The 15,624-nt window shown below is 50.5% G+C and overlaps 1 protein-coding gene across 1 annotated transcript in view; it reads left to right on the forward strand.

Annotated features, from left to right (window-relative positions):
- Positions 1-15,624, forward strand: part of GULP1 (GULP PTB domain containing engulfment adaptor 1) — an 89,087-nt gene that overhangs the window by 22,368 nt on the left and 51,095 nt on the right. The window lies entirely within an intron of this gene.

A 15,624-nucleotide genomic window follows, 5' to 3' on the forward strand; every position in this document is an offset into this window, starting at 1 on the left:
AGTCCGCAGGCTGACGCGCTATCCACAGAGCCAAACCAGCCAGGGCCACTTTGTATTTTGATGGGTGATTTCTCATCCACATTCTGTGCGTGTGGAAATGTATCCGTCAAAACACACACACATTAAGGTGTTCGTGTAGAGCAAAGGCAGATGGGCCTCAGCTTATAACAGCAAATATTATGTTTAAGACAATACTTCGGCCAGGCCAGTGTGGCTCAGTGGTTGAACATCGGCCTGGGAACCAGGAGGTCAAGGCTTGATTCCAGGTCAGGGCACGCGGCTGGGTTGCGGGCTCGGCTCCGCCCCTAGTGGGGCATGCAGGAGGCAGCCCATCGGTGATTCTCTCTCATCATTGATGTTTCTATCTCTCTCTCCCTTCCTCTCTCTCTAAAAAATCCATAAAAACATATTTAAGCCCTAACCGGTTTGGCTCAGTGGATAGAGCGTCGGCCTGCGGACTGAAGGGTTCCAGGTTCGATTCCGGTCAAGGGCATGTACCTTGGTTGCGGGCACATCCCCAGTAGGGGGTGTGCAGGAGGCAGCTGATCGATGTTTCTCTCTCATCGATGTTTCTAACTTTCTATCCCTCTCCCTTCCTCTCTGTAAAAAAAAAAAAAAAAAAAAAAAAATCAATAAAATATAGTAAAAAACATTTAAAATACAATATTTCTCTAATGGATGGAGTAAGATTTTAGAAACTTGAAGATGAAGATGTGTAGAGTTGGGTGACTGTCTTCGCATTATTTGGGCACGTGTATACACTTGGAGCATGAACAGTGTTTCGAGTTCTCTGATACCCACTTACTTCCTAGTGAAGGAAGGCTGGCGACCGACCGTGTGTGATTCCCAGACACACTCATTTCCTCCCTGTCCGGTGTCCCTAAAGCTGAGGCTTATGTTTTCCTGACTCCCCTGTGGTTAAGGATGATGAAAGGACAGCGAGCGAGCACCAGACCAGCAGCTGGGAAATCCCAGAGCGGAGCCAGGGGGCATGTGCCCGGGGCCGCGGGCCTGGCAGGGCTGTGCCTGCAGCAGCTCCATGGTGTGAACATGCCAAGTAAGGAGATTATTCTCCTCATTAGATCTTAAAAATGCCAAAGGTTGTCAGGAGACTGTTTTCCCCAACACATTTGTCAACTTCTCAAACCCTCGTTACTTGAAAGTATTTCTCACTTTATTGTCCGTATATGCTTTTGGATCATTAACAGCCCTTGCCAACCAAGATTTGATAGAACGTCTTGTGTTTTCTATTAGGAATGTAATAAATACACTGTTTACATGTTTTTTTTAAAACAACCAGTGCTCGGTGCCCTGCTCTCCCCCCGCCCCCGACATGAGAATCACTAACCTGAAGTAACCCACAGTTCCTTTTTGTATCATTTTTGCTCTTATAGATAGGATGTTAATATTTTATTAATAGAATGATGTGGGTGTATTTCAAAAGCAGTAAATGAATATTTAAGGACATTAGAAATTATAGCATAAGTGGTAACACAATGGAAATATCAAATATACCTTTGTGCGAGATTGCCTATAAAACAGTGAAATTAAATGGCTAGATCTTTCCAGAGACATGCTTGCTTTCGTTTTCAAGTTAAATTTCTCACTTCTGTCTTCCATTTATTTATCAAAACAAATATTTGTTTATGGGACAATTAAAAAATATTGACGATTCTTTTAATGAAGTCTGCATGTAAGTACACATATACAAGACACTAATGGGAGAGCAATTCAAGAATCCTACATAATAAAAGCATAATATGGTAAGTGTCTGACTGATCGGTTGACCGTTTTGTTGACTGCTCAACCAGTCACTATGACACACACTGACCACTAGGGGGCAGACACTCCGACCGGTAGGTTAGCTTGCTGCTGGGGTCTAGCCAATTAGGACTGGGTGAGAGGGCCGAACACACTCTGTGGTCCCTCCCTGGCCAACCTGCCAACCTCCTTCGGTCCCTCCCCAGCCGGCTGGCCCCCATCGGGACTGAGCCATACGTCCCTGATCAGCCCGATCGCTGGCCAGGCTGAGGGACCCCACCTATGCACAAATTTGTGCACCAGGCCTCTAGTATTGATATATTTAGAAATGTAAATGCTTATTATATAAATATAAGTGCTTCTATTATTACTGCACTATAAAATTATTTCTTCCTAAAAATTATTATTCTAGATGTTTTTGCTATTGTTAACCCCTCTAGGAAACATTTACAAAAATGTTTTTATATTGTTAGATCTGTGCTTTTATAGAAATTGGACCTGTTAGCCAATGAAATGGCACCAGAGTGCTACCAAGATTGGACCTCAGTTCAGCAGCCTCAGTACTTGAGTTCGGGCTAAGAAAGAATTCAGAGCCAAGACTCAGATACAAGCAAACGTTTATTACAAAGTCACAGAAGTAAAAACAGTGAGCCAGCTGGGCTGCGTGGGCTCAGGAAACAAGATGCGGAGGTCAAAGAAGGGCCTTTGGGATGTAGAAGAGAGACAGGCAAAGGCGTGCACCTGGGGGAGGACAGGGGGACACCAGGCTGCTCCAGGAGGAGCCCGAGTCCTCTGTCTTGAGAGCTTTAGTCTGGGGCCCCAGCGAAGATCTCGGTAGACCATTCACCAGCTGTCCCGCGTGCCCCTCAGGGTCCCAGGCTCTACTGATGGGTGGGCACCGGGCAGGTGTCATTCGTCATCTGTCTGGTCCTGATGTCGGCCATGGGGTCACCCCGCTTGACCTGGCTGCCCTTCTGGGCCTGGAGCTGAAACACAACTGAGCTCGAGATGTCATCTCTTGGGCTGAATGCTGAGGGAGTGATCCTGCAAGGGCTTCTGTGGGAATCCTGCGAGGCTGTGCTCTGCCCCTGCGCCTCCTCTGAGGGGGTCACGCATGACGCGTGCCAGGCCAGGGAGGAAAGGCCAGGGGAGGGTCCAAGTTGCAGGACCAGTAGGAGGAAAGGTCCTGCCCTGCAATTGTCTTTCTCTGAACCAGGCTGGGAGGAAAACAGCAGCCTAATTACAGCCCTGTCATTCTCCGCTGGGCATTCAGGCCGAGGGAGAAAGGAAATGACTCCACTCGTTGGATCAAACGAAAACGCTCGTGGCCCCGGCTTTCCTGACAGGAAGGGTTTATCGAGCCAGACGCGAGGCAGCAGACGACGGGGCCGGGGCAGGCCGCGAAGCCACGGCCTCCAGGCTGGATGGGGGAGGCCTGAGCCCTGTCCTGGGGTTGGCGGGACCTTTCATACATGATGTTTGGGGAAAGGAAGATGTAAGCTGTTTTGAAAGAATTGGGGCTGGCTACGGCTAAGGGGGTTGGAAAAGGGGAAGCAGGGGCGGGGTAGGGGCTTAGTCTGTAGGGAAGAAACATTTACTACTGTGTTGTTGTGTTTTGTTGTGTTTTGTGTGGGTTTTTTGTTGTTGTTAATTCTCACCCGAGGATATTTTTCCATTGATGTTTAGGGAGATTGGAAGAGAGACGGAAAGACAGAGAGAAACATCGGTGTGAGAGAAACACATCGATTGGTTGCCTCTTGCACGTGCCCAGACCAGGGCCCAGGCCAGGGAGGAGCCTGCAAGGGTACGTGCCCTTGACTGGAATCGAACCCAGGACCCTTTGGTCCGCAGGCCGACGCTCTGTCCACTGAGCCACACGGCGAGGGCTGTGCTACTTTTCATGGGTGGGCTGCAGGCAGCAGCCCTGAACGTCCTCCGCCATCAGCAGGATGTGGGGCCTCTGCTTCCGAGAGAAGTAGATTCAAAGCTCCGACACGCACGGCTGGGGGCACTTCATTGTCGGTCCGCTCACGGCTGTTAACGGCGGACTCTCCCCTTCCTCTCACTCTCTGGCTCACTATCATTTCTTACAAATATTTCTTATTGATTTCAGAGAGAAAGAGAGAGAGAGAGAGAGAGGGAGAGAGAGAGAGAGAGAGAGAGAGAGAGAGAGAGAGAGAAACATCAGTGATGAGAATCATTGATCGGCTGCCCCCTGCACGCCCCCAGGGCCTGTGCCCTGACCGGGAATAGAACCTGACCTCCTGGTTCATAGGCCGACACGCCACACTGAGCCACACTGAGCCACACTGAGCCACACTGAGCCTCACTGAGCCACACTGAGCCACACTGAGCCACACTGAGCCACGCTCACGCCGGTGGGCTAACTGAGGACAGCTCATACTTTTCCTCTGTCAGAGGCCAGGAATATGAAGAGACAGGTGAGGTCCAGGCTTTCCGGCAGGGAGAGATCTTCCCGATGAGACGCATGCGGGTGCTCCCTGTGGGTGGCCACAGGCCTGGGTGGCCTTGGCTCTCCTCCCTCTCTGCTCTGTGGCCGCAGCTGCCACGGGACCCCGGCTCCCAGCCCGGACGTACTCACTCCTGGTCCATGAGGGAAACAAGGCAAGAGGACTTGCTGGTGAGAGGGATGGGGGGTCCCGACGCAGCGTCCGTAGTCACAGTGTGTGAAGCTAACCCGTTGCTTTACTTATTGGTCCCCATCAGTGAAGTCCCCGTTCAGCGTAAAGATGCTTGTCTTCTGCCGCGTCACTGTCGGAAGACCTTCCAGAGCCTTCTTCAGTGTAAACGTGTGGACGTGAAAGCATGATGGTGTGGGGTGTACAGGTCTGAAAGCATGATGGTGTGGGGTGTACAGGCGTGAGAGCATGATGGTGTGGGGTGTACAGGCGTGAGAGCATGATGGTGTGGGGTGTACAGGCGTGAAAGCATGATGGTGTGGGGTGTACAGGCGTGAGAGCATGATGGTGTGGGGTGTACAGGCGTGAAAGCATGATGGTGTGGGGTGTACAGGCGTGAGAGCATGATGGTGTGGGGTGTACAGGCGTGAAAGCATGATGGTGGGGTGTACAGGCGTGAGAGCATGATGGTGTGGGGTGTACAGGCCTGAAAGCATGATGGTGTGGGGGTGTACAGGCGTGAGAGCATGATGGTGTGGGGTGTACAGGCGTGAGAGCATGATGGTGTGGGGTGTACAGGCGTGAAAGCATGATGGTGTGGGGTGTACAGGCGTGAGAGCATGATGGTGTGGGGTGTACAGGCCTGAAAGCATGATGGTGTGGGGGTGTACAGGCGTGAGAGCATGATGGTGTGGGGTGTACAGGCGTGAGAGCATGATGGTGTGGGGTGTACAGGCGTGAAAGCATGATGGTGTGGGGTGTACAGGCGTGAGAGCATGATGGTGTGGGGTGTACAGGCGTGAAAGCATGATGGTGTGGGGTGTACAGGCCTGAAAGCATGATGGTGTGGGGGTGTACAGGCGTGAGAGCATGATGGTGTGGGGTGTACAGGCCTGAAAGCATGATGGTGTGGGGTGTACAGGCGTGAAAGCATGATGGTGTGGGTGTACAGGCGTGAAAGCATGATGGTGTGGGGTGTACAGGCCTGAAAGCATGATGGTGTGGGGGTGTACAGGCGTGAGAGCATGATGGTGTGGGGTGTACAGGCCTGAAAGCATGATGGTGTGGGGTGTACAGGCCTGAAAGCATGATGGTGTGGGGGTGTACAGGCCTGAAAGCATGATGGTGTGGGTGTACAGGCGTGAAAGCATGATGGTGTGGGGTGTACAGGCCTGAAAGCATGATGTTGTGGGGGTGTACAGGCGTGAGAGCATGACGTGTGGACGTGAAAGCATGATGGTGTGGGGTGTACAGGCGTGAAAGCATGATGGTGTGGGTGTACAGGCGTGAAAGCATGATGGTGTGGGGTGTACAGGCCTGAAAGCATGATGTTGTGGGGTGTACAGGCGTGAGAGCATGACGTGTGGACGTGAAAGCATGATGGTGTGGGGTGTACAGGCGTGAGAGCATGATGGTGTGGGGTGTACAGGCGTGAGAGCATGACGTGTGGGTGTGTACAGACATGCACCTTTCTCCGTGGCGGTTAAATTGTGGACAAGCTATCACACGGGTAATTTAGAAAGAATTCTAAACAGTAAACGAGAAGGGCACGTCCCCGTTGATTCTAGTGGAGGGATATGCCAGGAAGAGGAACAGTTGTTTGACGTGGTTTCTGAGGCTGCACCCCTGTCGAAGGAAAGCCTTGTTTCCATACCTGGAAGGTAGTTGGTGAGGACACTTTCGTCCCTTTTTCTTTCTGTCTGACCTGCCGGGAAAAGTCCCAGCTCCTGATGACTATGCACAGCCCCACCCTGACGGAGGTAAAGTGGCCGGAACACACACACACACACACACACACACACACACACACACAGGCACACACAGGCACACACGCACATGCACACACATGCACACACACGTGCGCACACACAGGCACACACGCACACACACAGGCACGCACACACATGTGCGCGCACACACACACACAGGCACACACACGCACACACACGCACACACACACAGGCACACACGAATTCACAGGATGCTGGTGATTGGTCTCATGTTTAGAGTGCAGTCCTCATCAGGGCACTTACACTCCTAGGAGATCAGCTCCGTGCTTCCTCCCTTTGCTCTCGGAGCCCCGATCACTGCTCCCTGCCCCCCCTCTCCGCCCCCTCGCTCACCTCCCCTCCTCTCCTCTCTGATGCTTGCACCCTTCATTCTCCCCTCTCGGAGCTGACGGCCTGCTTCCTACTTACCTGATAAACTACGTGCAGCTAGCAGAGAAATTCCATATTTTCTTATCGCTGAACCTGCTGCCCATTTTAAAGGTTCCAGGGACCCAGCCTTCCCTTCTGTTCCGCGTGAGCCCCTCCTCTTATGGAAGGACAGCCGCTCCTCGGTGCAGTTGGCCGTACGTACGTCTGTACGCCGGTTCAGGCGATCTGTTCCTGCATTTATCCTCTCTCTGCTCTGTGCCACCGATTTTCTCCCGTTAAGTAATGTGCCATCTGCGTAGATGCAGGTGCAACAGAGCCCAGCAGACTGTCTGTCCCCTCCGTTTGTGTCGCCCTTCAGTCCTGTCTTATTTCTGTTTCCATTTGTAGAACAGTTCCTTGAGTTTCTCTACTTCTTGTCTCTTCGTCCTCACATATTCTTTCAGGACCCAGCACCAGGCAAGCTGTTCCAGCCCCTTCACCCTGAAGCTGCGATGCAGATGCCACCGATAAGCTCCATCATTTTTTTCTTTTTATAATCCTCACCCCAGGATTTGTTTTTCATTGATTATAGACAGAGAGGAAAGAAGAGGGAGAGAGAGAAAAAAAAATCAACGTGAGAGAGAAACATCGATTGGTTGCCTCACACACACACACACACCACGACCTGGGACCAAAATCCAAAACCTGGGTCTGTGCCCCAACCCGGAATTGAACCCTTGACCCTTTAGTGCACAGGATGATGCTCCAACCATTGAGCCACACCAGCCAGGGTTCCGTGTTTTGAACCTGATGCCATTTCTCAGGCTGGCCCTCCGGAGACAAGTCAATATTCCTTCGTCTTCTCTGAAGGGACACAGCCTTCCCTGGCACCAGAACCGCACACTGCCTTGGTTTTGCTCGGACTGAACCCTCTCGGAGCTTGATCTTCTTCTGACTGATGGGCGAGCTTTGGCGTGCCCTGGGCTCCGTGACCACACCTCTCTGACACCCAGCTTCTAGCTGACCCATCCCCTAGGAGGTGTTTACATCACACACCATCTCACTGCTCCTGTTCCGTCTGCCAGGCCGGGCCCCTCTCTGCAGCCAGCCACTCACGTCTCCCCTGCCCTGTCTCAGGACCCACCCTCCTGTCTAAGCAGAGCCCCGAGGCCCACCTTTCACACTGACTCCCCTCGTGTCTCCTCCTCAATAGAGGCCACTGGGCTCAGATAGGAAGGAGGTAGTGGTCGTCCCCGAGCTCCCCTTCTCTCACCCTCAGTGCGCACCCCTCAGTCTGACTGCTCAGCTCTCCCTCGGAAATAGATCAAAATGCGGTGGAAAGAGGAACCACGATTTCAAGAACTTTGTGGCGAAAGTTCAAAGAGGTATCTACACCCTGCTGATATTGAAGAGACGCGGTGAGGATAATGCGAGTGGTAATTCCCGGGAATTGGGAGGAATTGGGATTGTGCTAGAACAGAGCAAAAGTGTTGTGGGGAGAGCTGTTCTGTTCCTCTGAGATGAGAGAGGAGATGCAGAGAATCGGCAGAGAGATTAATGACGGGGAGTTCGTATTTCAGTCTTTAAGTGCCCGATTGACCGGTGGGGTGGACAGGAGAAAGTGTTAAAGGCTGACAGCTGTCATCTCAATAAAGGAGGAGGCAAGATTACCTCCTAGGATCTGACTCACAAGAATAGGAGAGATTTCAGCCGGCCGGTGTGGCTCAGTGGTTGAGCGTCGACCTGTGAACCAGGAGGTCAGGGTTCCATTCCAGGTCGGGGCACAGGTCTGGTTTGCAGGCTCGATCCCCAGTAGGGGGCGTGCAGGAGGTAGCCGATCGATGTTTCTTTCTCATCAGTGTTTTTGTCTCTCCCCCTCCCTTCCTCTATCTAGAAGTCAATAAAATATATGTATTTAAAAAAGAGTAGAAAACATATTAAACTGCTGCTACGAGGCATCAAAAGACAAGAATAAAAGGGGCACTGACATCTGGGGGGACCTAGACGAGAAGCCCTAGTTGTTTGGAAGGTGTGATGTCCCATCTCCATTGAGCTCCGCTTTCTCTTGAACTCGAGGGCAGGGGCGCAGACAGCACCCCGGAAATGCATCCCAGGACCCATGTACCTGGGTGACTGCATAGAGCAGGATGGCAGGAGGGGGCCAGCCTTCTACCCAGATTCATATATTGATGGCGGGGGATCATTGTCCAGCGCAGCTGGTCCGGACCTCAGCTGTGGGGTTGCTGGGCTGGTTTCCCTGGATTCCTGGGCCTGGAGCTGAAATACAGCTGAGGCCTCGATGTTATCTCCGGGGGGGGGGGGGGGGGCGGGGGGGGGAGGGCAGGGGTCCAAACCGCATGACCAGTGACCTGCTAGGGGAGGAAGGTCACCCTGGGGGCGAGGCCCCCCACCATGGTCCTTGGCTGGGCACCTGGGGCTTCCCCCTGGGGACCTTCTGCACCTGCCCATGTCCTGGCTCTGCTCCCGTCCACCTACCTGCCTGCCGCGCATTTAGATCGCTGCTCACAACACTAGCCGTGACCCTTCCTTACGAATGTTCTGTTGGGGCCACTGAATGACTTCTTACTATTTTCTCATTTACCAACACTTTCCTCCTGTTGATGGAAGAAGCACCCAGAGCTACAGAGAACTTCTGCACGAGTTTATCTAAACGAGCTGGTGGCAGATGCCGGGGCGCAGACCTCCAGGCTCCCGGAGGGCAGTTTTGAAGCTTCTTTTATGCCAGTGATGGCGAACCTTCTGAGCTCGGCGTGCCAGCATTTTGAAAAACCCTAACTTCACTCTGGTGCCGTGTCACATAGAGAAATTTTTTGATATTTGCAACCATAGTAAAACAAAGACTTCTATTTTTGATATTTATTTTATATATTTAAATGCCATTTCACAAAGAAAAATCAACCAAAAAAATGAGTTCGCGTGTCACCTCTGACACGCGTGTCATAGGTTCGCCATCACTGTTTTATGCCCTTGGAGTTAAGGCGGAAACTGAGCCGGGAGGGCATTGGGTTATGGGTAGTTAGCAAGACTGGGCTCTCCTGAGGGTACTGACCCTTTCTTTCAAAGGGGTGCTCACCTAGATGCCCCGAAACAATGGGCAGGGCTCCCTCAAGGCGAAGACACCCCTTGTACTAAAGCAGTTTCCTGCCTGGGGTGTGACTCCCCAGCAGGAGCTGCCAGTTAGGAATGCCTGATCACCCTGTGAGGTACTGTCCATTGAGCCCCTTTTCTATGAAAAGTTTACCCCAGGCAAAGAATACCGCTCTACTCCCACGGAAGTCAGCTTTTCCTTCATGTCTGGTATTGAAACAATCACAGAGATGACTTCATGTCGGTGGAATTTTTGCCTGAAAATATGCACGACTTTAATCAAATTGCTCTCTAACTTACAGGGTTTCAATAGATTCCTTCTATCCCGCAGAACTATTCCTTGTACCAGAGAATGGTCATGGCTAGTGTAGGCTTGTGTATAAATGTGTTCTTTGATGAAAACGTAAATTGTCTTTATTTGTATAACATAATCCTATGCACCGTGTGTAAGAAGGTAAGAGTATATAGTTTTGTTCATTCCTGAGCCACCTTGGAGCATTTCTTAACCCTGGAAGTATCTTCAGCTTAAGTTTTCATATGACACATTTTCAACAAATTTCGGCAGCTAGGATGTGTTTGTGTTACCATACAACACATGTTGTCTTAGAAACTCGTGTGTCCATTCACTTTGTAATCCAACAGGTATTTACTGTAAATCAGCTACCCAGCAGGGGTGGAAAGATAAGGAAGTGTTAAAAACACAGATTAAGTTGCTTTTCTAAGCCATCCTTTTTGCAATTCATTTGATGGTGAGATGAAAGCATTTGTTAGCGCTGTTAACAACAACAACAAAAAACATTGAAACTTGTAAGGAATTTTTGTGAGTTTATTTGAGCCAAACTGTGGACATATGCCGGGAAGGAGAGCCTCAAGGAATTGAGATAGTGCTCCGGAGAATGGCGGGGTTACATGTGTATTTATACATTTGCAATCAAAGGAGGGACGTAGGTGGGTTACATGAAATTCATTGGTGACAGATTAAGGAGGAGGGATAAAGCAAAGCAGGGAAGCCCCTGGGATTGGATAAGAAGTAAAATGATGGACACACACTTAGGTGGGTGCAGGATCAATTAACATGATAATGAAGGGATTTGTGGTATCTGTCCTGGCACCCAGCACATTTGGTTGTGCCCCAGGGGCTCCAGGAACAGGGAAGCTACAAGTTACCCAGACATGTCAAGGGTGTGTTCTCACAGATGCAAAAAGACAGACAGGCTCAGTTACGGTAAAGGCTGCCCTTGTCAGTGAAGATACCGGCCTAGGACGTAACTGCCCGCCATACCTGCTTTAGTTACAGTTTAACTTCACACCATCCTTTGTGGTGACTTTAGGTCTGAGTTTGCAAGACCCCACGCAGGCCGCCCCTGAGCTGTCAGGCCAGCATGCGGCCCCTTCTGTCCACAGTGCAGGTCCCTTCCGTGAAGGAGCCTGGAAAAGCAGCCTGGGGCTCAGTTGCCAGAAACCTTTGTGCCTCTGAGCCAGTGGAGCATCAACTAAAGAACAAACGTGGCTGTGGGGACCGGGAAGCTTTCCCTGGACAGGTTCCTGCAGTGAGGGGCGGTGGTTGCCATGGAGACATGCCCTGCACCCTGGAAGCTGGGAGGAAAGGGCGTCCTTGGTGCGGAGTCAGGGAGGCTAGGAAGAAGGGGCTGGGGAGGTAGGACCACAGGGCGGGTGCAGAGAGGCTGCAGAGCAGACTTGTGTGGCCCTGAGGTCAGCCGATTCTCAGGAAAGTTCCCCAGGAAGGGCTGAGCCCCAAGTGGAGGGCGGTCAGGGTTCAGGAGTCTGGGGAAGGGGAGCGGTTTAGCTGAAGGGTGGGGAAGGGGAGCAGGTGTTCCGTCCAGATTAGCCGGTGGCCGGAGCAGCCCAGCTAATCGTTTCTGCAGCAAGTAATGGGTTTGGAGAGTCTTTGTCTGACAGCGGAGAGTAAACAGCGCCCTGACTCTTATCTGAGCCCCATGGGGAAGGGTGGGTCTCTGCAGGAGCCGCTCCCAGAATGCAGGGCGGGGAGCTTCCTGGATGCTGTTCTTTTGCGGGCTGGGGGGGCGGGGGGCTGGTGTGAAGCTCCCCATTGTCAGGATGGGGATGGAGGGGAAGAGGTTTCCCAGGAGGAAGGCCTGGCAGCTGGGAGGGGAGGGAGGGCTGGTAGAAATCCACAGACTTAAAGAACCCCTGGTCCCGCTGAAGTGAAAGACAGGACCTGGTAATGGCAGAGGCCCGCTCCCGGAGGCCGAGGGCATCGCTGGGGGCGCGTGGCGGGGTGCCCCCCTCCCCAGACAGCAGGGAAGGCCCCGCCTTGTAAACATTTGGAAGCTGCTTTTAAAGATTAGATTTCCTGCGGGTTTCCTCCCAGGGAAGCAGGGACACTGCTCTGGCATCCAGGAAGTCTCTCCCCAGGCTGCTGGCCAGGCGGGAGGAGGGACACTTCTCTCTCCTCTCTCTCCCTCGATGAAAGAAAACGCTCTTGAAGCAAAAGTTTACGAAATGAATAAAGCGGCGAGTCTGTGCGCATTGGCAGTGACTGATGGCTAGAATGAAGTGTAAGGGCTTCCTGCACAAAATTCCAGTCTAAAATCCGCTGACACGAACGCAGGAGATTCAAATAAAAGTTTAAAAATCCTTTCAATCCCAACAAAAAGGCCGGACATCTGACACTGAAGTGAGGTTTCGAGATTGTGGCTTTGCCTGCAGATCAACTGGATCTTCAAACAATATGCGTTTTATGAATTTAGGATGCGATCCATCGAGCCTTCGGAGCCGGAGCTGAGCAGTCGGACTCTTGCTCTGTCTCCCGAAGGCACCGAGCGCTTCCCCACAGGCGCTGCCCCCTCGGGGATGGAGCCACAGTTACCTCTGAGGCCGTGGGTACCAGGGTTCGGTGACATGACCGAAACGACGGGCCGGGAAGGTGCAGCACTGCTGTGGACAGTCAAAACAGAAGGCAGGGCCCGGCCTATGCACCAGGAGGTGCCGGTTCGATTCCCGGTCAGGGCACAGGCCCGGGTTGCGGGCTCCATCCCATGTGAGGCGAGCAGGAGGCAGCCGGTCCATGATTCTCTCCCATCGTGGATGTTTCTAGCTCTCCCTCTCCCTTCCTGTCTGACATCGATGGAAATATATTTATAAGAGCGTATGGCCATTGTGGAAGTGCATGGGGACACCCACCAGGTCCCTGAGAGAGGTCGCTCAGGCGGCTGAGAATTCCAGCACGCCCCGCCCCTGGGCTTTCGCTCAGGTCTTAAGGACACAGAAGGGCCTGGCGGGGGGGGGGGGGGGGGGGGGGGCGGGGGGGGGACGGGACGGCTCAGGCTGGGGGAGGGCCGAGGGCTGCCTCCGCTGCACCCAGGCTCTGCACAGGACATCGTGGTGTCGCAGCTCTGCCATGAGTGCTGCCGGGTACGTGTGTGTGTGTGTGTGTGTGTGTCTGTCTGTCTGTATGTATGTCTGTATGTAGTGAGTGAGTTAATCCTCACCTGAGGATGCTTCCTCCCCATTGATCTTTAGAGAGAGTGGAAGGGAAGGGGAGAGTATGGAGGTGGGGTATGCAGCCTGCACCCAGGCACGTGCTGCCAACCAGAATCAAACCGATGACCCTTCCCTCGGAGGCCGATGCTCTAACCACTGAGAGAACTGGCCAGGGCTGGATTTTAAAATGATTCATGGCTCGTATGTGAACGATGATGTCATCAGATGTTAGATTAAAAAAACAAAAACTTTAACCTTGAAAGAATTCTAAAAACAGTTGACCTTTAGAGGCGCACGAGGATAAACACGCAGCGCAGCGGCGGCTGTGGCGGGTTCGAGTGCGCGCCGGGCACGCTGGCGCCCCGCAGCCTGTGACTGAGCTTTTCGGGGGAGAGCGCGGGCAGCAGGTTGCCAAGCAGGAAGCGGCCGTCCATTCGCAGTCACTCCGGGGTTTGAACTCGGCTATAAATACCAGTGTTTCCTTTGGCAAATCAGTTTTCCAACCTGGAGGTGCCGGGTTTATTTAAAGAAATGATTGTTGATTCCAACTTTAAAAAAAAAAAATGTAAGCCCACAAAAGGTAACATTTATGGAGTAATTAATACTAGTTGGCCTCACGGTGTTTTGTCAAATGCAGTTACTGATTTTTAAGTAAAATTTGGGGATAAAATAATTCATGTAATGACTTCTACCTTTAATGTTTATAATGTATTTTAAATGTTTACTTAGCAATTTAAACTTCCAGTTGGCTTTAAGCTTAGAGTGATAATGTTTCAATAAATTATGAACTATATATTGTTTTATTGATTACATGTAAATATTCGTTTATATTTTTGAACATTACTACACTTACCATGTATCAAATGAATTTATAAATTTTTCTAACAATATTTATAATTTATTATAATGGATCCTTTAGAAAGATAAAAGCAAAAAATATATATTGGTGTTTAATAAAGAAACTCAAAATGGGCCTTAAGAATCACTCTAGCCGAAACCGGTTTGGCTCAGTGGATAGAGCGTCGGCCTGCGGACTGAAAGGTCCCAGGTTCGATCCCGGTCAGGGGCATGTACCTGGGTTGCGGGCACATCCCCAATAGGAGATGTGCAGGAGGCAGCTGATCAATGTTTCTCTCTCATCGATGTTTCTAACTCTATCTCTCTCCCTTCCTCTCTGTAAAAAAATCAATAAAATATATTTTTTAAAAAAATCACTCTAACTTTTCCCTTTACATAATGAAATTATCTGTTTTCTTTTTACATTAAGTTTTAGATCTTTCCATACTTTACTTATTTTTTTAAAAAAATATATTTTATTGATTTTTTACAGAGAGGAAGGGAGAGGGATAGAAAGCTAGAAACATAGATGAGAGAGAAACATCGATCAGCTGCCTCCGGCACACCCCTCACTGGGGATGTGCCCACAACCAAGGTACATGCCCTTGACCGGAGTCGAACCTGGGACCCTTTAGTCTGCAGGCCGACGCTCTATCCACTGAACCAAACTGGCTAGGGCGATCTTTCCATACTTTAAAGATATTGAGAACTGCTGCCATTCTAATCTTGTTCCTCTGTATGTAATGTGCTTTTTTTTTTATTGCCGCTTTTAATATTTCCTCTTTCTCCCTGGATTTAAGAAATTTGATTTTGATTTGTGTGTAGTTTTCTTGTTTCTGGTATTTGGGGTTTGTTAAGCTTCTTGAATCCTTGGGTTTATACTTTTGGAGAATTCTCAGCCTTTTTTTTTTTTTCCAAATATTTTTCTGCTCCTCTTCTCTCTTTTCCTTCAGGGACTGTTTGACAAGTTGATGTTTTTCCACAATTTAGTGGTCCTCCCTCCCTCCTTCCCTCCCTCCCTCCCTCCCTCCTTCCCTCTTTTCTGTCTGTCACATTTTAGGTAGGTGAGTTGCTGTGTCTGTGTCTTCAATCTCACCACTCTTCTCTTGCAGTATCTTATCTACCATTAGTCCCATCTAGTGCATTCTTTATGCCCCACATTGTGGCTTTCATTTCTGGAAGCTGGAGTTGGTTGCTTTTGTATCTCGTCTCTGCCTCTGATCACCTGCTTCCTCTGTGCCCAGCTTCTTGAGCACGCGGAGTGTCTCCGAATGCCCGTGGCTGCCACCACTATCATCCCTGTCATTCTTCTGGATCAGTTTTCATTGATTTTTCTCCCCATTATTTTTTTTTTCTTCTTTGCATGCCTGATTTTTTTTTATTTGTTTCCAGAAATTGTAGATTTTACCATGTTGGGTATTGAATATTTTTATAGCTCTTAAAATATTTTTGAACAAAATTATGGGATATAAGGAAGTTACTTGGAAAAGTTTAATTTTGGGGGTCTTGTTGTTAAGATTTGTTAAGTGAGCCCAAAGCATCATTTATTTTAGTTCTCATTTTTTTCTACTTATGAAGGAAGACAGCTGTTAGTCAATCTAATCGATGTCCCATGGGTTGTGACATGTCCCGCCCTCGCTGCTGGCTCTCGTGTGAGCGGCAGGCTCTGTTCCCTG

This window comes from Myotis nattereri (genome assembly GCF_964212035.1).
Source record: "Myotis nattereri genome assembly, chromosome: 7".
Classification (NCBI taxonomy): Eukaryota; Metazoa; Chordata; class Mammalia; order Chiroptera; family Vespertilionidae; genus Myotis; species Myotis nattereri.